The sequence below is a fragment of the Patagioenas fasciata genome, chromosome 8, assembly GCF_037038585.1.
Source record: "Patagioenas fasciata isolate bPatFas1 chromosome 8, bPatFas1.hap1, whole genome shotgun sequence".
NCBI classification, from domain to species: domain Eukaryota; kingdom Metazoa; phylum Chordata; class Aves; order Columbiformes; family Columbidae; genus Patagioenas; species Patagioenas fasciata.
Genome location: NC_092527.1, coordinates 43,183,305 through 43,190,331, shown reverse-complemented (window position 1 = coordinate 43,190,331; position 7,027 = coordinate 43,183,305). Strand labels below are relative to the sequence as shown.

At 51.2% G+C, this 7,027-nt stretch overlaps 1 long non-coding RNA gene across 1 annotated transcript; it reads right to left on the bottom strand.

Moving 5' to 3' along the window:
• Positions 1-300: 300 nt before the first annotated feature.
• On the bottom strand, positions 301-6,349 carry LOC136104672 (uncharacterized). The gene is made up of 4 exons (XR_010651789.2): positions 6,244-6,349; positions 2,041-5,738; positions 952-1,729; positions 301-782 (listed from the first exon to the last, which is right to left on the bottom strand). It is a non-coding gene; the product is annotated as an uncharacterized lncRNA (long non-coding RNA).
• Positions 6,350-7,027: the final 678 nt, after the last annotated feature.

Sequence of the window (7,027 nt, the reverse complement as noted above, 5' to 3'; positions counted from 1 at the left end):
TGCATAAAAACCATGACGTCTATGATTTATTAGGAACCATAGCATTCTCAATTCAGCCATCAAAAGAGGATCATCCTCTTCCTTAAGAAAAGAAGCTTCCAGGCGGATAAGTATGCCAGCTGCACAATATGAGTCAGTTACAACATTCAAAGCCTCATTACAGAACACTCAAAAGCGATCCTAACAGCTGTCAGCTCAAGAACTTGTTTGACCCCTGGTCTCCTTTTTCTACTTTGTGTTTGCAACACTGGGTATCTGAGTTTAGCCATGTAATTACAACTTTACGTGAGCGACCAGAGGCATCGGTAAATTCAGTCTTGTCGTTGCTGACAGCAGCACTTGCCATACAACGGTAAATTACCAATTTCAGCCCACAGTTTATGTTGAGGGTAATAAACTGATATGTTCCCTGCGTATGTTGCCAATGCAATCTGGAAATTCACATCTTCAGTTAATTACCATTGTAACTTCACCTTTGTTGTAGGAACAAATACAACTTCAGGTCTATCCAATACATAGCATATAAACATTCCCTGCCTTTAATTATTGGTTTTGAATATATTTCTTTTATTATCCAAACTGTTTCCATTAGCGTGTGAGCTAGAAAAACCCATACTGCCCCAATCACCTTTCTCCTTCCTTGAGCTCTCCTGACCTGTGGTTCCACCACCCGTATCTTCTTTCTGGGTCCCTCTTGACTCACAGGTGCGCTCCAACCCTCCTTCTCGATCACTCTTCCTCACAGGTTCGCCTCCTTCCTTTTCCTTTGCACGCTGCTCCACCTGAAGAGAAACACAGGGAGGACTGAGCTACACCAGCCCAAGGGCACTACAGTCAGACGGGGGCTGACACCTCCCCACACCCCACAGCGAGCCCACCTTGCCTTGGCCCCGGCCCCTCGCACAGGCCTTAGAGATATCATAGCTCAGTACAAATCCCCACGGTCCTCACCTGCTGTTTGGTGCTTGCGGAGGGTCACGCTCGCTGTGCCCCAGGGCACTGGCCCTGCCCGGCCCTGCGGGAGTGTCTGGAGCTGCCGCTGGCTGGTTCTCCAGCTTTAGGGTCACCCGCAGAAGCCCGCTCTCCTCAGCTCTGCACACCCATCCAGTTGCGCCGCCCAGGCAAAGTCAGCTTCACCCTCTGCTCTACACCTCACCTGCAAACAACCAACTTTCAACTGACAACTGTCCAAAACCCACCGACAAACTCTCCACACCTCAGCCTTTCGTTTGCAACTGCTGCCTCTACTGCATCTCACAGACAAGCCTTCAAAATCCCCTCATCCTGCAATAACACTCCAGCACTGATCACCTGTGGGAACAACTACCACAATACCAGGCAAACACCAACCAGTTCTGGCACGGAAATATCACTTTCTCCTCAAGATTCCACCCTACACCAACTGCTGACAAACACACGCTGTCCTCACCAAAGCCAAACGCTGCAACAACCAGCGACAACTCAAATTTGCGTGGGCGGTGCAAAATTGCAGGGCTGAGCTAACGCAGAGCTCGGCTTGAAAGCTGCAGAGTGTGCACCCTGTGGTATAACGTGGCGAGCTACTGCCATTCTGCCTTCTCCCTGGGAGAAGCGCGTGAGCAGAGGCTGCTTCAAGGCACGATGGGAACGGTTTGGTTCTCCGGGTCTCTCAGGGCGAGAGCGATAAATGTGATCTGTGTCGTGGCGCAGGAACTTCCCGTACACTTGCTCCTCCATTCGGTCTCGGGTGCTGCAAGAGAGGGAGCGAGAGATTCAGGGCAAGATTGACAACCTCGGCGTCCCCGTCCCAGCCACGGGTCACCCAAACCTGCAGACATCCCGGGAGGCCCCCTAAGATTTACACTCCCCTATGCCCCACCCTTGAAGCCTGGACATCGCCAGAACCATAGAGCAAGTATTTCTTGAGGAGGCACCCAAAGGGTCCGTGTTCTCTTTCAGGCAGATGCTAGCGCAAGATTGCAAATCATCTCACAGCTACCAGGAAGGTAAAAAATAACGTCTTGAAATGGGAAAGGAACAGGTATTGTTTCTCTTCATCACCTCCCTCATTGCCACGTTATCAAGGTCTCCCGCAATGTTCCACAGGAAACTTGAAGCTTGGAATTCCCGGTCTTCTGAACCAGAGCAAGAAAGGAAGAAAAGCATGAGACTGATCATAAAGAGGGTGGCTGCTCGTAACATGGAAAGAGCAATAACAAGGTAAAAAGATATCACTTTTCCTTAGAGAGCTCTCAAAGCTGCCTGTTAAGGACAAGAAAAACAAACTTGTGACGGACCATTAGTTAAAATCCAAGGCCCAGGGAGCGATCTAATGTACATTGAAACGCGGGCCACGAGACAGTGGAAGTGCCACGAGCTGAGACTGAAGGGACAGAGGATGAATTTCCAAAGAAGTTTAGGTTTCGATGTCAGAACAGAAAATTCTACGTCATTAAAATATAATGCAAAAGTCAGTGTAAAATCAAGTAAGGCAACGACTCCAAATGAACTCCCAGGTGCTTCAGTCACTCAGGAGATCAAAAACGCGGATCATTTCTCACCTGCCCGCCTCCCAAACCCCAGCCCACGGCCCCTGCTTCCAGCTTACCTGAGCCCAGATTAAAGGAGGATTTCAGAGGCCATGCCAAGTTCTGCTGCTCCTCGTTCGGGTTGCCAGTCTTCCCCCTCGCTCTGGAATTGCAGATCAACCGCCTTCCTGTTCTTCTTCGATTGACGCTGAGCTGCCGCGTTACCCGCTGCCGTCTGAGCGGATCTCGGGGAGCCTCTGGAACCGCCAGAGCGCTCCCCCCACCAACATTCTCTTGCCTTGTTTTCGGGGTTCCTCTTCACCAGCTGAGGCGCCCTCCCACCCCCCGCCGCCCTCTTACCTTTTTCTAGAGGTCTCTTGAGCCACCAGCAAGCTCCCCCGCACCTTCCCCCAGTGATCTTGGCCCGCCAGAGGCCTGCCCCTCGTCAGCCTCCTCCCCTTTTCCTGGGTGCTGCTTGAACCACTGGTGGGCTCCCCTCCACCATCCTCTCGTCCTTTGTAGGGGAGTCTCGTGACTCACCAGAGCGCTCTCCGCCGTTGCCTTGCTGGGGTTATTGACACCGCTTGACTTGCCAGAGCGCTCCCCCTCGCAGTTCTCTTGTTGGATTTCTTGGGACCTTTTGAACCATTGGAACAACGGGAATGCTCCCCCCCACTGTGACCTTGCCTTTCTTCAGTGCGATCTTGACGTGCTGGAGCACTTCCCCGCGCCGTCCTCTTGCCTTTTACTGGGGAGTCTCTTGAATATCCACAGCACTCCCCCCTGCCATCCTTTACCAGATTTTTTGACACTTCTTGACATCTCGGAGTGCTCTCACTCACCCTTGTCTTGCCTATTTTCAGGGCGCTCCTGTCCCGCTGGATGCTCCTCCCTGCTGTCCTATTGCCAGATTGAGAATTCTTGACCTGTCCCAGCGCTACCCCACCGTCCTTCTGCCTTCTACCTGGGAAGTCACTTGAAGAACTGGAGCACTCCCCCCCGCTGTCCTCTTGCCTTTCTTCACTGAGATTTTGGCCTGCCAGAGCACTCCTCCCTGTTGTCCTCTTACTGGATTTCTCGGTACCTCTTGACCCACTGGGTCTCTCCTCCTGCCGTCCTTTTGCCTTTCTTTAGTACAATCTCAGCCTGCTGGAGCGCTCCCCCTCGCCGTCCTCCTGCTGGATTTCTCGGGACCTCTTGTCCCATACAGGACGTTTCCCCCCGCCTGTCCTATTGTGTTTTTTAGGAGAGTCTTGGGATCGACCAGAGCGCTCCCCCCTTAACGTCCTCTTCCCCTTTTTCTGGGTGACTTTTGAGCCACTGGTGAACTCTCCCCCATCGTCCTCTTGCCACATATATTGAGACTTGTTGATCCGCCAGAGCGCTTCCCCCACTGTCCTCTTGCCAGATTTACTGATACCTCTTGTCCTGTCAGAGCGCTCCCTCTCGCAGTCCTCTTTGTTCAGTTTGTAGGGTAGGAGGGGGCATCTCTGATTACAGAAAGGTCCCTTTGTTCTAGGAGACATTCCCTTGCTCCATGCTTCAGGTTGCCCATCTTCCCTCTCATTTTCAATGTGCACGTCCATCACCTTCCTCCTCTTCTTTCTTGATCCCTCGACTCCCGGATGAACTCAAATCCTCTTTCTTGATCACTCTTTCTCGTAAGTTCACAACCTTACTTTCCTTTCTTGCTTTCGCCTTTGTGAGCTGCTCCACCCAAACCGAAATGCCCTGAAGACAGAAATACACCCACCCCAGGCCCGTACAGTCACACAGGGGGTGAGTCCGGTCGCTGACGCATCCCCACACCCCACAGCAAGCCCACCTTGCCTTGGCCCCGGCCCCCCGCACAGGCCTTCCCACCAACCCAGCCCCTCCGTAGCAGCACAGTTTCCCAGCATGCACCCCACACAGACTTTCTTTGCCAGTCACCCCTGGCACTTACAGCAACACACCACATCAGCATCAAGAGCCCTGGGAGTGGAGAGCTGGCCAGGCCCTCACCCCGGCAGGATCCTCTTCCCCCTCCTTCACCGCTCTGCTCCCTGGGGACAGCTCAGGCCTTTCCCTCGAGTGCACCCGCCAGAGACGCTTCCGGCCGAGGATGAGTTTTTTAATCCTTTCGATAAACAGGATTTCTTTACATTTTAAAAACCTTGTACATCACTGACATTGACTCCTATGTCTCTTTTTACACATACATATGTATTTAGGGAATATATTTGATTCACATATATCATCTATTTCCACTGTAATATACATCTACTTAGACATTACATACTTGCATATGTATTTACACGTATATATCTGCTTAAACTTATACAGAATATCTGTTTATGCTTATATATATCAACACTTATCTAGATCTATAATATCTATTTATACTTATGCACCTGTTTAGCCTTCTCTTTGGACACAAATATATTTTTAGACTTGCAAATGTTGGCACATTATTACAATCATACTATTACAATTATGTATATTTAGAGAGAGATACCGGTTCACACTTGGCGTGTGACACGATGAGCAGCGACACGTGGCCGACTGCACGGCCCAAGCACGAGGGACACCCCGACCTGCCAGGGAAACGCGCCACTAAGAGCCAGACAGAAATAAAGTATGTCAGAGCGCTCTGCCAAATACTGGGGAAAACACTCATAGCATTCAGTTGCCTCTCTTTTGAAGTGTTTAGAACAAATACCCATCTGCTTAAGTACACCTAATAAATTATATGATGCACCTACCCAACAATTACACTTTTAATTATGGAAGTCAATATGTAAATTACACCATTTTTTTAAGTTTCATTTATGATAGGAAAATCAGTGAGACAGAAGATATGGGTTTACTTAAAAATAAATAAATATCCCCATTCCTGCAGTACAGCATAAGGCTGCGAAAAAGGAGCGTCAGACTTGCTAACGCTTTTGGCTGCACTGCAGCACACAGGGGAACGCATTTCTGTGACAGCTCGACTGTCACAACCGGGAACCCAAAGCCAGCAGTGCCACCAACCTTTGCCAGGCCTGCTGTGCTGGGCTCTGTGGAAGGAAATGCACTTCGGTTGGTTGTTTCAAAGAAAATGAACAGTCCTGTTGTTGATGAGGCCACTGCCGATTACATCACCTGGGAAGATCCACTCGGAGGGCAGGTTCATAAAATGCAGGTTCTTGGAATGAGGAATGCTGCCGTTTTGGAAGATTTCTTACCAACTGAAGTCAGAACTACACACTGTAGGTTGAGAAAAAAAGTCACTATTGAAACAATAACTCACCCAAACCACACCAGGACTCACTGCCACCAGTTACGAGGCTGAAAGTGCTTCTTGGGAACACCTGGCAAACACGCACAACAAAGCCGATTTGCCCAGGTGCCTGTTTCTCAGTCAGCTTTCTGAGTACTGTTCTAAGCTATTTTAAAAACCTGTTGACTGAAAAAGAACAAAGCATTTATCATGGAAGCCGGCTGTTTCTGCTGGACGTCTGAACTCTTACAAACACCTCCTTTCCTCTTTTAGTACAGAATCGTTTCCACTGTGTCATTTAACAGTAAGCTCACAGAAACAAAAGATTATGCTTTCAGGAAGAGAAAATAAACGGAGGGAGGTGAGCTCTGCGCTGGCGTACCATACTCCGGAACAGACCTTATTTCTAGTATTTGTGATAAAACATTTCGTATTAAAGACATAGAAGGAGAGTCAGTGCATTCTTAATGTTAAAGTCCACTCTACAAGTACCTCAGGAAAAGCGCGCCGCTCCTCGCGCGCCGCTCCTCGCGCGCCGCTCCTCGCGCGCCGCTCCTCGCGCGCCGCTCCTCGCGCGCCGCTCCTCGCGCGCCGCTCCAGCCGCCGCACCGCCGGCACGCGCTCCGCGGCCCGCGCACTTACGCAGCGTGTCCCCGCCCATCCCGCGCAGGAGCCAATCCCGTCCGCGCCCGGCACCGGCCCCCCCCACCCTCCCGGCCCGGAGCCGCCGGCGGCCGCAGAGCGGCGCCGTCCGCCCGCAGCGCTGCCCCGGCCCCGGCCCCGGCCCCGGCCCCGGCCCCGGCCGGTCAGCGGCAGCAGGGCCGGGAGCGCTCGGGCTGCGCCTGCCCGGGACGGCCCGCGACCGAGGGCTCCGCCGCTGCAGCCCGTTTCGTGCCGTTTGCACCCCCCGGGTTACACGGCTGCTGCCTTCCTGCTGGTTTAGCTCACACATCTTTCTTCCAACTGCACAGCAGTTCACACTCAGAAAAGTTCCATGCTAGTTGGCATAAGAACATCTGCATAAGAATTTACAAACATTACAAAGATATACCACAGACCATAGCTTTCTAAGCTTTCACGTTAAAGTTCCTGTAGATATCCATGTTTAAATAACACAGACAATACCAGTAGAGCTGCGTGCCTCTGTCATCTTTGTTCAGAAAGAAGTGACAACACCAGAAAACACATTGACAGCCAGTGCTTTGAACAGTGAAGGTGGGATCTAAAAAAGTCTGATTAAACTAAACAGCCTGAGGTCTTTATCAAGCTGCAGATC